Source organism: Hoplias malabaricus, chromosome X1 (genome assembly GCF_029633855.1).
Source record: "Hoplias malabaricus isolate fHopMal1 chromosome X1, fHopMal1.hap1, whole genome shotgun sequence".
Taxonomy (NCBI): Eukaryota; Metazoa; Chordata; class Actinopteri; order Characiformes; family Erythrinidae; genus Hoplias; species Hoplias malabaricus.
This window is the reverse complement of record NC_089818.1, coordinates 16,782,850-16,789,141: the sequence shown is the minus strand read 5'-3', so window position 1 is coordinate 16,789,141 and position 6,292 is coordinate 16,782,850. Positions and strand designations below refer to the sequence as shown.

The 6,292-nt window shown below is 37.2% G+C and overlaps 1 long non-coding RNA gene across 1 annotated transcript; it reads left to right on the top strand.

Moving 5' to 3' along the window:
• Positions 1–392: 392 nt before the first annotated feature.
• On the top strand, positions 393–6,292 carry LOC136675947 (uncharacterized). Its single transcript, XR_010796231.1, has 3 exons — positions 393–1,912; positions 2,041–2,107; positions 4,200–6,292. It is a non-coding gene; the product is annotated as an uncharacterized lncRNA (long non-coding RNA).

Sequence of the window (6,292 nt, the reverse complement as noted above, 5' to 3'; positions counted from 1 at the left end):
GAACGGAGGGAAATATAAACATAGAGATGGACAGGGATTCTGGTCATTGATATTGGTCAGTTTGGTAAAATTAGCTACGTTCATTATAACAGAGAATTGTAAACGTAGATGTTGTAGACATTGTAAACATGTAATGTTAGCTACAGACAAACTCCATTCCAGATTATTAGCTAATATATATTTGGAGTGTCAGGTGTGAATGAGGTGCAAGATGGGGGGAGTGAAATAGATTTTACTTTGTGCTGTGTTGAGAATTATAGGCTACTGTATTTTGCTGCAGAATTTTGAGCTCCATTCTACGGAGCCCCTAAAGGGACTGGGGGGAAGAAAAAAAAAAGACTATTGATTTTGCGTTCCCTTGCAAACACAATTGCGTTCCCTCGCAAATACATTGCGCTCCTTTGCAAATGTTTTATGATACACAATTGTCTTTGTGGCTCAGTCAACACATCAGGACACTGCAGTTTCCAGTGAAATCCAGCCACTTGAAACAGATATATATGTATTTATTTATCTCTACTAACACACAGTTTTGTTGCCAGTGCGACATCTGTATACATCTGTAAGGAACTGCCTAACATCAGAAGTTGTCAGCAACAGGTTTATATATGTTATGTAGCATCCTGAAAGTTCTAGTCAGAACGCCATATTTCCATAGTAACAGGTGTATGAGACTTAGGCTGCTTCATGAAAGAAAGAAAAAGTGTGGACGGCTATGTTTTTTTTTTTAATTGTTATTGACTGGGGTAGGGGTCAAGCTAAGAATGTTAACGAAAAACCTTTACCAAGCAAACACTCTTAAAAATCAGGTCCTTCAATAACAAGATGGAGGGTGTAAGGCGCAACACACAGAGATCTCAGGGCACACTGCGGACTAATTTTTACAGAGACGTGGCTCAGCGCGCTGACTCCAGACACGGCTGTGGAGCTAGAGCCGGTCGCTACACCATGCATTTCGTTTTATCTGAAAAATGTTTTTTTTTTTTTTTTTTTTTTAAATAAAGCTGCAGTAAAAACAGGATACCCTTTTCAGACTGACGTTTACACACACACACACACACATTACTCCTGTACACTACCAATAGCTACACATTTATTTAGGCGTTCACTCTCCTTTCTCTCCCACTGATTGGAAACTGTGTTCATTGTCAGTATCTCTATACTGTTCACGTAACCTTTGTCCATGCGCTTGCACTTTAAATTCTCTCATCCTCATTGCTAAGCAATTAACAACACAGCATCAAACGTTTCAGTTGGCGCTCCCCAATAACATATCCATGTTCTCTGTTGAGAAGAAAAGCTATGTCTTTATATTTCAGTCCAAGATCAAAGTAAATTTCAACGAGCTGCTCCATAGTTCACCTGACACGCACAGCAAGCACATAATCAACAGCAAGCACAGTACTACGGAGCCCACAAAGTATTTGCGAGGTAACGCAATTGTGTTTGCGAAGGAACGCCAAAGTCTTTTTTTCCCCAGTCCCTTTAGGGGCTCCGTAACAAAGACAATTGTGTATCATAAAACATTTGCAAAGGAGCGCAATGTATTTGCGAGGTAATGCAATAATGTTTGCAAGGGAACACAAAATCAATAGTCTTTTTTTAATTTTTCCCCCAGTCCCTTTAGGGGCTCCATACCATTCCAAATCTGATTTGAGACTCCCATTTTTGTTATTTAGTTTATATAGAGTGTACATTTTAATTGTTTATCAGAGTTTAAGAGTATTGCATTTAAAGTGTCTAAATACTAAATGTTGGCTACCAGTTCTGTGATCACAAATGTAGTGTGTTGGTTTTTGTAATGCATATGAAATGACATCTTATTTCTCTGTACTATATGTTTTAAATGTGGAGAGTCTCGTCGTGCCATGATTTTCAGGAAGTTGGCTGCATTTAAGGCTCACATTTACAGGTATCATTAAAACAGGAAAACTGAAACTAGACCTAGGCTATATCATATAGGTTTTAATTTGACATGTCATTGAAAACTGCAATGGTAAATGTTGAAGACTTAAAATAATTTATATTCTCATCATTTAGGCAAGTGCCACAGTTGCTGATTTTGAAACCCTTAACCTGCTTGTGAGTCCTCAGATGTTTATTCTGGGTATGTATATATAATTGCAAGATACTCCAGAATGACAAAAGTTTAACATTTGAATTAATTACAGTGGAATTTTTGACCAATGCAAGATATTTGCTGACAGTGGAAGGAAAAGTGACCTATGTTTGCTCAAGCCTCCATTAATTTCTGGAAAGGCAGCCTTCACCTTGTACTAAAATTTCAATTTCCAATATCGACAGGAAATTTCTTTCTTTCTCTCTCTCTACTTGTTTACTTCCTTCTCTGAATTAAACTAGCCTCTATTTAATGTTATCTTACCTGTAATTAAAAGTATTATTATATATAAAAACCTTGAAATATGATAACTTTACTGATGCAGAAACCCCATGTATGAAAATGGATTAAAAAATTCTAAAATTATCTGAAGGTAATTGCTTTTTAATATTTTGACCCGTTTCTGTTGGATAATTCTTTATGAAATTATTATGAAGGGCAGTTACTGTTTACTGTCATTCATTCATCTGTTGCAACCATTTAATTCTAATCAGGGTCATTGTGGGAATTATTTGATGCAGTTGAAATTTGTGCTTTTGATATGTGAAATTAAAGGTCAAATACAGGATTTTCTGATTACTATGATACATTGAAATATTGCATAGCATATCAGTATACATGACTTTTAGATCAGGTATCAAATTGAAATTGCAGTACTTTTGAAAAAAATGGTTTTGTTGAGTTCGTATTAATATCTATCCTCAGTCTTCACTACAAAAAGTATGAGCAAGCGACAACTAGGGCTGGGCGATATGACCAAAAATTCATATCTCGATATGCCTAAAAGAAGTGGAGATATATGATATGAAATGACATTATGAAAGCCATAACAAAATACAATGTCAAAGTATTAGTGTTTATTTTTAGCACCAAATAGGACATGCTGCATTATCTAACTGTAATTATTAATGTAATTCACCCTTTACCTCACTCATTTGCTCTGATTACTTGCAGAAAAATAAAAATAAACATAGCACAAAAAGTAAGAAAATTTTTGTCTGGTTGATTATTTCTTTGTTGTAACAGTGCTTCTTGCCAATAAACCTTATACCATTACTGTTAATTTCTCTTTTAAATGGTGCTACATTTGTAAGAAACATGCTTTTGTGAGATGAACAGTTGAGCTGAGTATGTGGATTGCACCAGTGAAAAATTTGTCAAATACTCACTGCCAGTGCCAAACAGCTTATTTTGTGTGATGGTGTGATGTGGCATCTCCTTCACTTGAAAAATGAGGTTTATCGTCATTGCAAGCAATCTCAATGCAGAAAAAGATATTGAGATGAAATTCTACAACCAGTGGCAATCCGATATCTCCACAGTCTGGGACCAAACTCTAACCTCCAAAATGACAACACTTGCCCCACAGAGCGGTGTTTATCAGAGACTACCTCCAGAATTTGGTAGTGGAGAGGATGGAATGGCCTGCTAGCTCCTGACCTCAACCTCAATGAACACTTGTGGGATCAGCTTGGGAGTGCTGTTCATGCCACAGTGACCAACACAACCACATGTGTGACCAGCAGTGTGTAACCAGGATGGTGACCATCATGAAGAGAAAGTCCTGGGCTGTTTTGGCTGTTTATGGTTCTTCCACACGCTACTGAAGCTCCTATTTGTTAAAAGAATACATTGTTAAATTGCCAATATGTCTTGTTTCTTCAAACTTCAGTCAGCCAGTCACAACTCACCAAACGAGTCAATGGCAGAATAAGCTCTTTGGCATCGGCAGAGAGGATTGGGCTAATGTTTCATTGGCACAACCCACATACTCATTTCTACTGCTCATCCCACAAATGCATGTTCCTTATAAATATGGCACCATTTCAAAGGGAAATTAACATGATTACAACAGTATAAGATTTATTGCCAAGAAACATTGTTACAACAAAGATATAATCTACCAAACAAAAATATCCTTATTTTTGTGCTATGTTTAGTTTTAAAAATTGTCTTGCCCATGATGTCATCTGATCTTCCCCTTACTGTATCCTCTTGTGTACAAAATTTTTATTGCAACTTTTTTGTACCTTTATTTCCACATGCTATGTTACTAACTGTGGAATTATTATTTTTTTAGACGCCTCATTGGTACAAATCCCCAGGGGTGGTCAAAGTAGAGAGCAACCAAGAAGTCCCGGACCATGCATCCGTGTGTATCCTTGCTTTAAAGAAACTGATGGACTTTGAATTAAATTTTATTTACAAACCGGATTCCAAAAAAGTTGGGACACTAAACAAATTGTGAATAAAAACTGAATGCAATGATGTGGAGATGGCAAATGTCAATATTTTATTTTTAATAGAACATAGATGACAGATCAAAAGTTTAATCTGAGTAAATGTAACATTTAAAAAAAATATATGTTCATTCAAAATTTCACAGTGTCAACAAATCCCAACAAAGTTGGGACAAGTAGCAATAAGTGGCAAAAAGGAGGAAATTGAGCATATAACGAACAGCTGGAAGACCAATTAACAATAATTAGGTCAATTGACAACATGCTTGGGTATAAAAAGAGCTTCTCAGGGTGTCAGTGTCTCTCTGAAGCCAAGATGGTAAGAGGATCACCAATTCCACCATTGTTGCGCAGAAAGATGTTTGTTGTGCAGCGATACCAGAATGGTGTTACCCAGCGTAAAAAAGCAAAGATTTTTAAGTTATCATCAACCGTGCATAACATCATCAAAAGATTCAGAGAATCTGGAACAATTTCTGTGCATAAGGGTCAAGGCCATAAAACTCTACTGGATCCTTGTGATCTCCGGGCCCTTAAACATCACTGCACCTTGAACAGGAATGCCACTGTCAAGGAAATAAAAGAATGGGCTCAGAAATACTTCCAGAGAGCATTGTCAGTGAACACAATCCACCGTGCCATCCGCCGTTGCCAGCTGAAACTCTACAGTGCAAAGAGGAAGCCATTTCTAAGCAAGCTCCACAAGCTCAGACATCTGCACTGGGCCAGGGGTCTTTTAAAATGGAGTGTGGCAAAATGGAAGACTGTTCTGTGGTCAGATGAGTCACGATTTGAAGTTCTTTATGGAACACTGGGACGCCATGTCATCCGGACCAGAGAGGACAAGGATAACCCAAGTTGTTATCAACGCTCCGTTCAGAAGCCTGCATCACTGATGGTATGGGGTTGCATGAGTGCTTGTGGCATGGGCAGCTTGCGTGTCTGAAAAGGCACCATTAATGCAGAGAACTATGTTCAGGTTCAAAACATATGTTCAAAACATATGCTCAAAACATATGCTCCCATCTAGACGTCATCTCTTTCAGGGAAGACCCTGCATTTTTCAACAAGATAACGCCAGACCACATTCTGCAGCAATCACATCATCATGGCTACGTAGGAGAAGGATCCGGGTACTGAAATGGCCAGCCTGCAGTCCAGATCTTTCACCTATAGAGAGCATTTGGCGCATCATAAAGAGGAAGGTGTGACAAAGAAGGCCCAAGAGGCCTGTATTAGACATGAATGGGAGAGCATTCCTATTTCTAAACTTGAGAAACTGGTCTCCTCTGTCCCCAGACATCTTTTGAGTGTTGTAAGAAGAAGGGGGGATGCCACACAGTGGTAAAAAATGGCCTTGTCCCAACTTTTTTGGGATTTGTTGATGCCATGAAATTTTGAAACAACATATTTTTCCCTTAAAATGATACATTATCTCAGTTTAAACTTTTGATCTGTGATTTGTGTTATATTCTGAATAAAATATTAGATGTTGGCACCTCCAAATCATTGCATTCAATTTTTATTCACAATTTGTTTAGTGTCCCAACTTTTTTGGAATCCGGTTTGTATTTAAAGGGTCATGTTCAACACAAAACTGACTCTAAGTCAGTAACATGTTGGGTTCACTGATGATATTTGAAATACAAAGTTTTAGCAATCCAGATTACATATTTTTTATTACATTTTTCATGATGTTTTACGGTCACTATTTGTGTTGTCTGGTAAGATCAAAAGTCATGTGATATAAAGTAATGTTTTACTATAAAGATTTGGGCACCTTTCTTGTAATTCATCAAGGCAATAATGTAATTGGATATTGTGAAGTATTTTTGGTTAGGAAAAAAAAAAAAGCAAATATCATAAGGGGCAAAAATATTAAGTTCAAGTAAAAAAATAAATGATTTGAACATGTTATGTAGTACTTGAAATT